Source organism: Nyctereutes procyonoides, unplaced genomic scaffold (genome assembly GCF_905146905.1).
Source record: "Nyctereutes procyonoides isolate TBG_1078 unplaced genomic scaffold, NYPRO_anot_genome, whole genome shotgun sequence".
NCBI lineage: Eukaryota > Metazoa > Chordata > Mammalia > Carnivora > Canidae > Nyctereutes > Nyctereutes procyonoides.
In genome coordinates, this window is record NW_026575134.1 from 25808941 (window position 1) to 25817749 (window position 8809).

The window sequence follows — 8809 nt, forward strand, 5'->3', positions numbered from 1 at the left end:
TGCTGAGTCTGAACATAGCTTTCTGTCATTAGCCTGTTCATATCCTTGGTCCATTTCTCTATTGAAGCTCTGGTTTTTTGTTTGATGATCTTGGTATTCCTTATTATACTGTAGATACTAGTTCCTTGTTAGGTTTAGACATGTAAATATATTCTCCTATACTGCCATCTATTATAAGTATTAAATCTTTTTTCCCAGTATTTCTTACAGATAACTATCGACGCATACAAAGCACCCAAAAATCTCAGAAGCTTAAAACAAACCATTTTATTTTGTTCACAATTCTGTGGGTCCAAAATTGGGAAGGGCTCTACTGGGTGGTTCATCTGATTTACACAGCAACGGCCATGGCAGGTGGGGCTGGAGGATCCATTTTCAAAATGGCTTCTTCACTTAGTCCTTTAATGTCCCTTGGCCTGTCCAACAGATGTTTTATCCTTGACGACCTCGTTAGATGACTTTGGCCTTCTTACAACAGTGATTGTAGGGTAGCTGCATCTCTTATATAGTATCTGGCTTCTAAAAAGGCAGAAAGAAATTGCCAGGCTCGCTAAGAGCAACACCTGGAACAGGCATATCATCCACTCTATCATGTTCTCTTGGTCTAAGCAGTCCAAGGGCCTACCTAAAATTAATGAAGTGGAGACAGGTTACCATGATGTCAACATCATATTGCAGGTGAGCATATCAGCTGAGAGATATTGCTGTGGTCATCTCTGGAAAATGTAGCAGACAATCTGCTACATTATGCAATGACATTTTTATTTTTTTCTTTTGTGAACTGTGAAACCATGGCTTAGCTTTTCTATCTTCTTTTACTGATTTGTAAAATTCCATATTACATACCTCAAACCTTTGCATTTCTAAAAATTATGTTCTTTCCAAGTTTTTCTTCTCAGGTAGAAGACTACATGTCAGTTTCATTTACTTTACCATTACTTTTATTTTTAAAATCTTATGTTAGAATGAAAAAATTTAGGGCATCTGGGTGGCTCATCCAGTTAGGCATCGAACAACTCTTGATTTCAGCTCAGGTCATGATCTCAGGGTTGTGAGACTGAGTCCCATGTCAGGCTCCAGGCTTGGTGTGGGGTCTGCTTAACCTTAGATTCTATCCCTCTCCCTCTGTCCTTCCCCCACCCTGCTCACATGCTCTGGCATTCTCTCAAAAAAAGTAAAAAATTACTTAAATCTACATATCTGAAAAAAATATATATTATAGAATCTTATCAAGGAATAAGCCATTTCATAAATATCTTAAAATTAACTCCACTGTATTATAAATTAAAATTCTATAATTATAATAGCACAAAAAGTTTAAAATCACTGATATCTTCATTTTAACTAATACGACGGGACTTTTCTCTCCCTCTGATAAGCTGCACATACTCTATACGTCTGATTAATAATAAAATATAAAGGAAAAAGCTAGCCATTCTTTCAATACAACTTCACTGAAAATACGGTTCCTACCCCCTCAAAAAAAGATCCCAAAATCCCACATCTTTAAAAATGTTAAATCCAGAAACAGGGATTTAAGTTAAAATACATGAAAGGAGTCTAAAAATAATTTTTTAGATTAGTAAACATACACAACTGCTCTCTTCTATTCTTTCACATGAATTAAAACATTTCTTCTTATATGGTCTTAATACAAATTTCACAAATACGTATGTCATGAGTGTCAGGCAAAAAGTAATACTGTCTTCAATTAAAACTTGTCTGAAGGGATCCCTGGGTGGTGCAGTGGTTTGGCGCCTGCCTTTGGCCCAGGGCGCGATCCTGGAGACCCGGGCTCGAATCCCACGTCGGGCTCCCGGTGCATGGAGCCTGCTTCTCCATCTGCCTGTGTCTCTGCCTCTCTCTCCTTCTCTCTCTGTGACTGTCATAAATAAAAAAATAAAAATAAAAAATAAATAAATAAATAAAACTTGTCTGAAAATGGGGATCCCTGGGTGGCGCAGTGGTTTGGCGCCTGCTTTTGGCCCAGGGCGTGATCCTGGAGACCCGGGATCGAATCCCACGTCGGGATCCCGGTGCATGGAGCCTGCTTCTCCCTCTGCCTGTATCTCTGCCTCTCTATCATAAATAAATAAAAATTAAAAAAAAAAACTTGTCTGAAAATGACAAATCCTGCATCTCTTCATTAAATACTGTTGATAATAGAAAGAGACTAAAGACATACACCTTAGATTTTTTTGCAGGCCACATTCCAGCACTTAGCAAGTCATTAACTCATTTTTCCCCAGAATATAGAAATACAGCACGTATAGCATTTAGTTGTAGAAATGTAATATGACAAGGGGCACCTGGGTGGCTCAGGTTAGCGCCCAACTCTTGATTTCACCTCAAGTTGTGATCTCAGGATCGTGGGATCCAACCCCAAGTCAGGCTCTGCATTGGGCTCTGTGCTGGGGCATGGGGAGGGGGGGTCGGGTCTGCTTGAGATTCTCTGTCTTCCTCTGCCCCTTCCCCTGTTTGCGCATGCTCTCTCTCTCTCAAATCTTGTAAAAATGTTAATATGGCAAGAATGCTTCATTAAAATAATTTTCAGCAGTTTGATTTTGGTTTGTCTGGTATGGATTTCTTTGAATATATGCTGAGATTCATTGACCTTCTTGAAATTGTTAAGTGTCTATCTTTCACCAAAACTGGGATGTTTTCTGATGCTGTTTCTTCAGATGTTTTCTGCACTCTTCTCCTTTTGAGATTCTGGTAAAATGAATAGAGATCTTGTGATATTGTCCCAGTGGCTCTGTTCATTTATTTTTTTCTATTGTTTTCCTCTAATCATCAGATTGGATAATTTCTATTGCTCTAGCTTCAAGTTGGTTGACTCTTTTCTTCATTATCTCCATTCTGCAATTGAGCACTTCCAAGGAATTTAGGGTTTTATTGTGGTTATTGCATTTTGAGTCCCAAACTTTTATTTTGTTTCACACACATATATACTATAATCTTCTCTCTCTGCTGAGACTCCTTTTTTTTTTTTCAAGGATATTCTTCTTGACTTCTTGAAGCATGGATATTTTGAGTGAATATTATGGATATTTTGGGGGGGGGAATGGTTTTTAAAAGTTGAAGCAAATAATTTGGGAAAAAATCCAAAATAAATAAAAATGTCATTAAAGATCTGAAGCCACAAAAACACAGTAAAGGAGAAAGTTGAACAAAATGAAAAATAAGGAAGGCAGAGGACAAAGCAAAATCACCTCTTAAGGTCTCTTGAGGTTTTAAGATATAGACAGAATCCTTTAAGAGTTGGAATATACTCATATGATCACGTTTTATTTCCAACAGGAAATGAATATTTTTAAATCTAGATATAACCTTCTGACGTAACCATTGGTATGCTGTGCCTTGCCTGTAAAAATCCTATGACTAATAAATTGTCTTCAAGATACAAGGCCCAGCAAAGCAGAGATAATGTAAGAAGCAGCAGAAAATAACATTCATTGAAAGGCATGAAAAAATTCAAAAACTTTTCCTCTTTCAGGCAACTTGTCCTCCAAAAAGGTGGAGTGAGTGGGTGGAGATGCACTCCATGTCTGAGGGTACTGCTATCTGTAAACAAAATACATAAACCAGTGCACAAAACATGATCAACAAGTCTTCCACTTCAAATTAACATAAATGAAAAATAAGGGCCAAATTCTGAGTAGGTGGTTTGCTGTCTTCTAAGTGGTTTTATCACTCACAAATGTTCACAGATGCAGAAACACATTAATTAAGAAATGTGTTTTCAGCAATGTGAAGAGTATGGTACAGGGAACCAAAATTAGAAAGGACTTGTGTAAAGCCCTCAAACAGATATTCCTGCTCAACCCTTCCTCCCAAGTGTTTCCAAATTTTGGTTAAAATTTAAATAAAAAACTTAATTTTTTGTTATCTTCCACACTGTATTATTTGGAAGTGAGTTTGTATTTATTTTTGAACGAAAACCAGAACTAAAGGCTTTCAGGACGCCTGTGTGGCTTAGTTTTAGTCAGCTAAGCATCTGCCTTCAGCTCAGGTCATGATCCCAGGGTCCTGGGACTGAATCCTGCATCGGGTTTCCTGGTCTGCTGGGAGCCTGCTTCTCCCTCTACCTCTCTCTCTCTGTCTCTCATGAATAAATAAATTAAATCTCAACGACAACAACAAAACAAACAAACAACCCACCCAAAACTAAAAAAACCCAAAGGATTTCATTTATAACACCTGTGTCAAGAATATTTCCAGTAGGGTGCCTGGCTGTCTCAGTCAGTAGAATGTATGATTCTTTTTTTTTTCTTAAGTATTTTTTTTAATTTTTATTTATTTATGATAGTCACACAGAATGAGAGAGAGAGGCAGAGACATAGGCAGAGGGAGAAGCAGGCTCTATGCACCGGGAGCCTGACGTGGGATTTGATCCTGGGTCTCCAGGATCGCGCCCTGGGCCAAAGGCAGGCGCTAAACCGCTGCGCCACCCAGGGATCCCAGAATGTATGATTCTTGATCTTCAGGTCTTGACTTTAAGCCCCACACTGGGTGTGGAGCCTACTTAAAAAAAAAAAAAAAAAAAAAAAAAAAGCAAATGTTACCAGTTACACTTTGGTTCTACAACTCACGGAAAGGAGTTTCATCAAAACCACACAAAGCCTAAGTTTTAAAATGATCACTTTTGACACACTTATCAAATACATAGCCACACCTTAGTAATTATCTTCTCCAAAAGGTAGTGGATCTTACCAATTTTTTTTTCTGAATGTATAGTTGACTTTGGTGTATTTCAAGACACCTCACACCAGCAGAATTCAAGTGATGAAGGTAGAAAGCAGAGTACAAAACGGCCTCAGGCACTAAATGTGAAAATGCTTGGGTGTAAAATCTCACCATTTCAGAGATGTGGCTACTCACAAACATCCAGAAGGGCTCTCTGAAAATACAGAGATACGTTTACTTCTAAACGTATCTAACTTATCAAAGCAAGTACCTATGTACTCACCAATCACCTTCAAATGAATCATCTGCTGAGTACCTGAGTCACAGGTAATTTGGCCATTAAAAATGTATGCATCTTCTTTTTTTTTTTAATTTTATTTATTGATTCATGAAAACAGAGAGAGAGAGAGAGAGAGAGAAAGAGGCAGAGGGAGAAGCAGGCTCCGTGCAGGGAGCCCGATGTGGGACTCCATCCCAGGTCTCCAGGGTCACGCCCTGGGCCAAAGGCAGATGCTCAACCGCTGAGTCACCCAGGCGTCCCTGTATGCATCTTCTTTAAAGCAAATTGTGGCTGTCGTTGGTTTTGAGAGCTTTTCAACAAGTTTCATGATTCCATAAATCTACAAGTTTCAGCCATTCACTCTTCCTAAGATACAAAACCAACTCACCCGCATTTTACATCACCAAACAGCCACAAATATGAACAATACAGACTATCTGAAAGTACCTTTTTCAATCTTCTTCAACTGGCAAGTTAGTTAATATTCTGCGATACACTGGGGGCAGGTCAGGGTGAAGGAAATACTTTCCTGAGATCTGACTAGCGAGCCAACAGCATCAGTCTATCAATCTGTTTTCCAAAATCACATTCAACAGAAAGAAACCCATCCAGCTTTGCCACCCTCTCTACGACTACTAAATTTCCAAATACTCAACTACTAAGCAAACTCAAGACAAAAAGTGGGTTAGGAAAACTCAGCCAGTCACAAAACATCATCTATGAAAGCAGTCGAACAAACTGACACAGAAACAGGTTTTGCGGGCTTGGAAATACCAAGAAAAAGAACTTTTTTTTTTTCCACTCTAGGAAGCTTTTGTGTCACACGGCCAGCCCGCAAAACTAACCGTTGATGGATGATTTCCAAGACCACTTTACACCACTGTCCCTTATTTTAAATCCCCGGTTTCACCAAACTTGAATGAAAAAACTTTCCAGATGCCAATTCGACTTGGAGGGTTGGGGGGGGGGGGGGGGGAGACTGGTGTGTGAGCAGCGGCTTCTCCGGGCGGCTGGGCCCCGGGTCACACAGACCACGACCAGGCGGTCGGAGCACGCGACTCGGATGCTGCGCTTGCGCAGGGTGTTAGGACAGGCACTGACCTGAGGGGCCCGCCGGAGGTCCCGATTCCTGCCGTGACCCGTCAGTACAAGCGTTCCCGTTCCCCGGACTCAAGTGCGGAGATCATGCAAAAAGAGAAAAAAAACAAGTCACATCAAAGGTCCCAACACGCCAAGCAGAGGCAACCAACCTCAGAGCACCTCTGCGGTGAAGGGCCTGCCCCAGGGCTAAAGCTCATTATGCGGGTGGGGCTGGCTTTCAATGCATTTTTTTTTTTTTTTGGCACACAATACTGTTCTACAAACGCGTGCAAAAAAAAAAAAAAAGAAAAAGTCTTCCGGAGGCTCCCAAAAGTTCAGGGACACGTGCAAGCGGACGGCGTCCTGCAGGAGGCCGTGCCCGACGTCCCCCCGCGAGGGAGGTGCGGGGCAGGTGCGGCGCCCCCCGCCCCTCCCCGCCCCCCCCCCCCGGGCAGCACGCGGACTAGGCTCAGGCACCGGCCGCCCCGCTCCCCCAACCCCAGCGGGAAAAGCGGCCGCCCGGGCCCCAACAGGGCGGGGGAGCGGGGCCTCCGAGCGCAGAGCCCCCGCGCCCCGGGGAGGCGGCGGGGCGGGGTCCACACCGCGGCAGAGCACGCACGCCCCGGCGCTCAGGCGCTGCGCCCCCCGGGGTGTCCAGGGCGAAGGCCGCGCTCCCGCAGACCCCGCCGTCAACGCAGCCGCTAATGCACCCCGCGCGGCGGGCCCTCGGCAGTCTGGGGGCTGTGGGCGGCCTCCCGACCGCACAGAGAGCCCCCCGAACCCGCCGCGGCCGCAGCACCCCGACTCCCGCCTCGGCGGCCGCCATCGCACCCGGAGAGCGAGCTTTTACGACAGCTCCCACAATGCCCGCGGCCTACAACTCCCACAATGCCCGCGGCCTACAACTCCCAGAGTGCACCGGGCGGCGCGCGGTGAACCCTGCGGGGGCGCCGGGCCGTGAGCCCCGCTGCCCTTCGCGGGGTCCCAGCTGCTGCACCGCCCTGCCCCTGCACCCGGCCGGCGTGCCCGCTGTGCCACGCGGCGCGCTCGTACCCTCTCGCTGCCCTCCTGCCCCCCTCGAGCCGCCGCAGCTGCCCCCCGGGTTCCCGGCGGCCGGCTGCTTCCCTGCGCGGTCCCGGGAGCCCTCCCCGCGGGGCCAGATACTGGGGGGGGGGGGGGGGGGCGCGGTTCACATGCCCCTTCGCCTTTTTAATTTTCTGGCATTTTCCTAGGTTGTGGTAGCACGGATATTCCGGTTCTCAACACTTATCAACTCAAAAACCTGTGCTTCTAAACTCTGGACACCAACCACAGAGGAGGGCAGTCCTACAGTTGGCTGCAGTGGTCTCTAACTCCACGTTCCCTAAGATGAACTACCCCCCCCCCCCAAAAAATGTATGCAACTCCAAACAAGTCCCAATAAGAAACGTAAGGCATGGGCAATCTATCTTTTCGATTTCAAGTTCTTTTTTTTCTTTTTTTTTTTTAAAGGAAGAACTCTGTTGTGCCAATATATACTTTGTTTTCCCTTTTCCTTTCGATTGATAGAAAAATAATCAGAAATAGCCTGCACTCCTACTTTATCCCTTTCTGACCTTAAAAACTAGCAAGCAATCAGCCAAAAGACAGTTTCATATACTTTGAAAAGAAAACCCTGAGTGCATTCTTTGAGAAAACTGCACAATCACACATTTTGCTGATGAGAGAACCCCTTTTAAAGTTCCTCGTTTCAATTAAAAATAAGTTTTTAAAATGCACTTCTTTTAAATACACTGCCCATAATTTCAGTAAAGATGACAATCGTATTTAGGGGTCACTGTATCATCAATATAAGTTAAATGTGTAAGATACTCTTTACACAAACTGTAACTTGCTCAGACGTGTAACCGACTGACACACAGAATAATTGTTTGGTATTTGATGCATGCACGAAAAACAAAACTAGAAGTCTCCTACAGTACCTGCTTTTTTTCTCCTACCAAAATATAAAATGAAATGTACATAAGGTCTGATTTTAACACGGAAAAATTTTGCCGTTTGAAAGGGCACTCAAAATGTATCATGGATTTCAAATCACAAAACTTAGAAATCCTAGCACACACACACACACACACACACACACACACACAAAAAAAAAAAAAAACCCAAAGTCTTTTAGGAAAGATACGTCTTCAGCAAAACTCAACAAAATCTAATTTTAAATTTAAACATGACCCTTAACATTACATTTAGCTTATTAGTAATTTTTTTTGATCTAGTAAACTACAATAAGAAAATACTTCTGCATCATTCATTTTTTTATTCATGTTACAGTATATGGTTTCATTAACAAGATAAATGTTATATGTCAAGACATAAAATATATATGTATTTATATATTTTAAATCTTAGTTTATTATACTATCTTAGCTTCTGTATTTTTCTAATTTTAACAACATCTTATCTCGGTTAGAATTTAGCTAGGCAAAGTTGCATTTTTTTCTATTTTTAAATATCTGCTAGACCGTAAAAATATAAAGCATATTTTATATATTATTCTGATGCTAAAATATACGATTCATAAGAAAGTCTCAAAAACAAGTCAGAAATGAAACTGATCTCTTCATATATTTATAAAATGCTTACAACTCTTTTCTCAGTACTATAAAATTATATTTTCTATTACAAGGTTTGTTTTTTCCATTTTTTATCTTTTAAAATATAAGATTTAAAAACTGACATATTAAAGGACTTTACTTAAAGAGTACATTAGAAATAATGTTA

At 42.3% G+C, this 8809-nt stretch overlaps 1 long non-coding RNA gene across 1 annotated transcript; it reads right to left on the reverse strand.

The window, feature by feature from the left end:
• Positions 1 to 244: 244 nt before the first annotated feature.
• LOC129494386 (uncharacterized) lies at positions 245 to 6877 on the reverse strand. The gene is made up of 2 exons (XR_008661334.1): positions 6068 to 6877; positions 245 to 1882 (listed from the first exon to the last, which is right to left on the reverse strand). It is a non-coding gene; the product is annotated as an uncharacterized LOC129494386 (long non-coding RNA).
• Positions 6878 to 8809: the final 1932 nt, after the last annotated feature.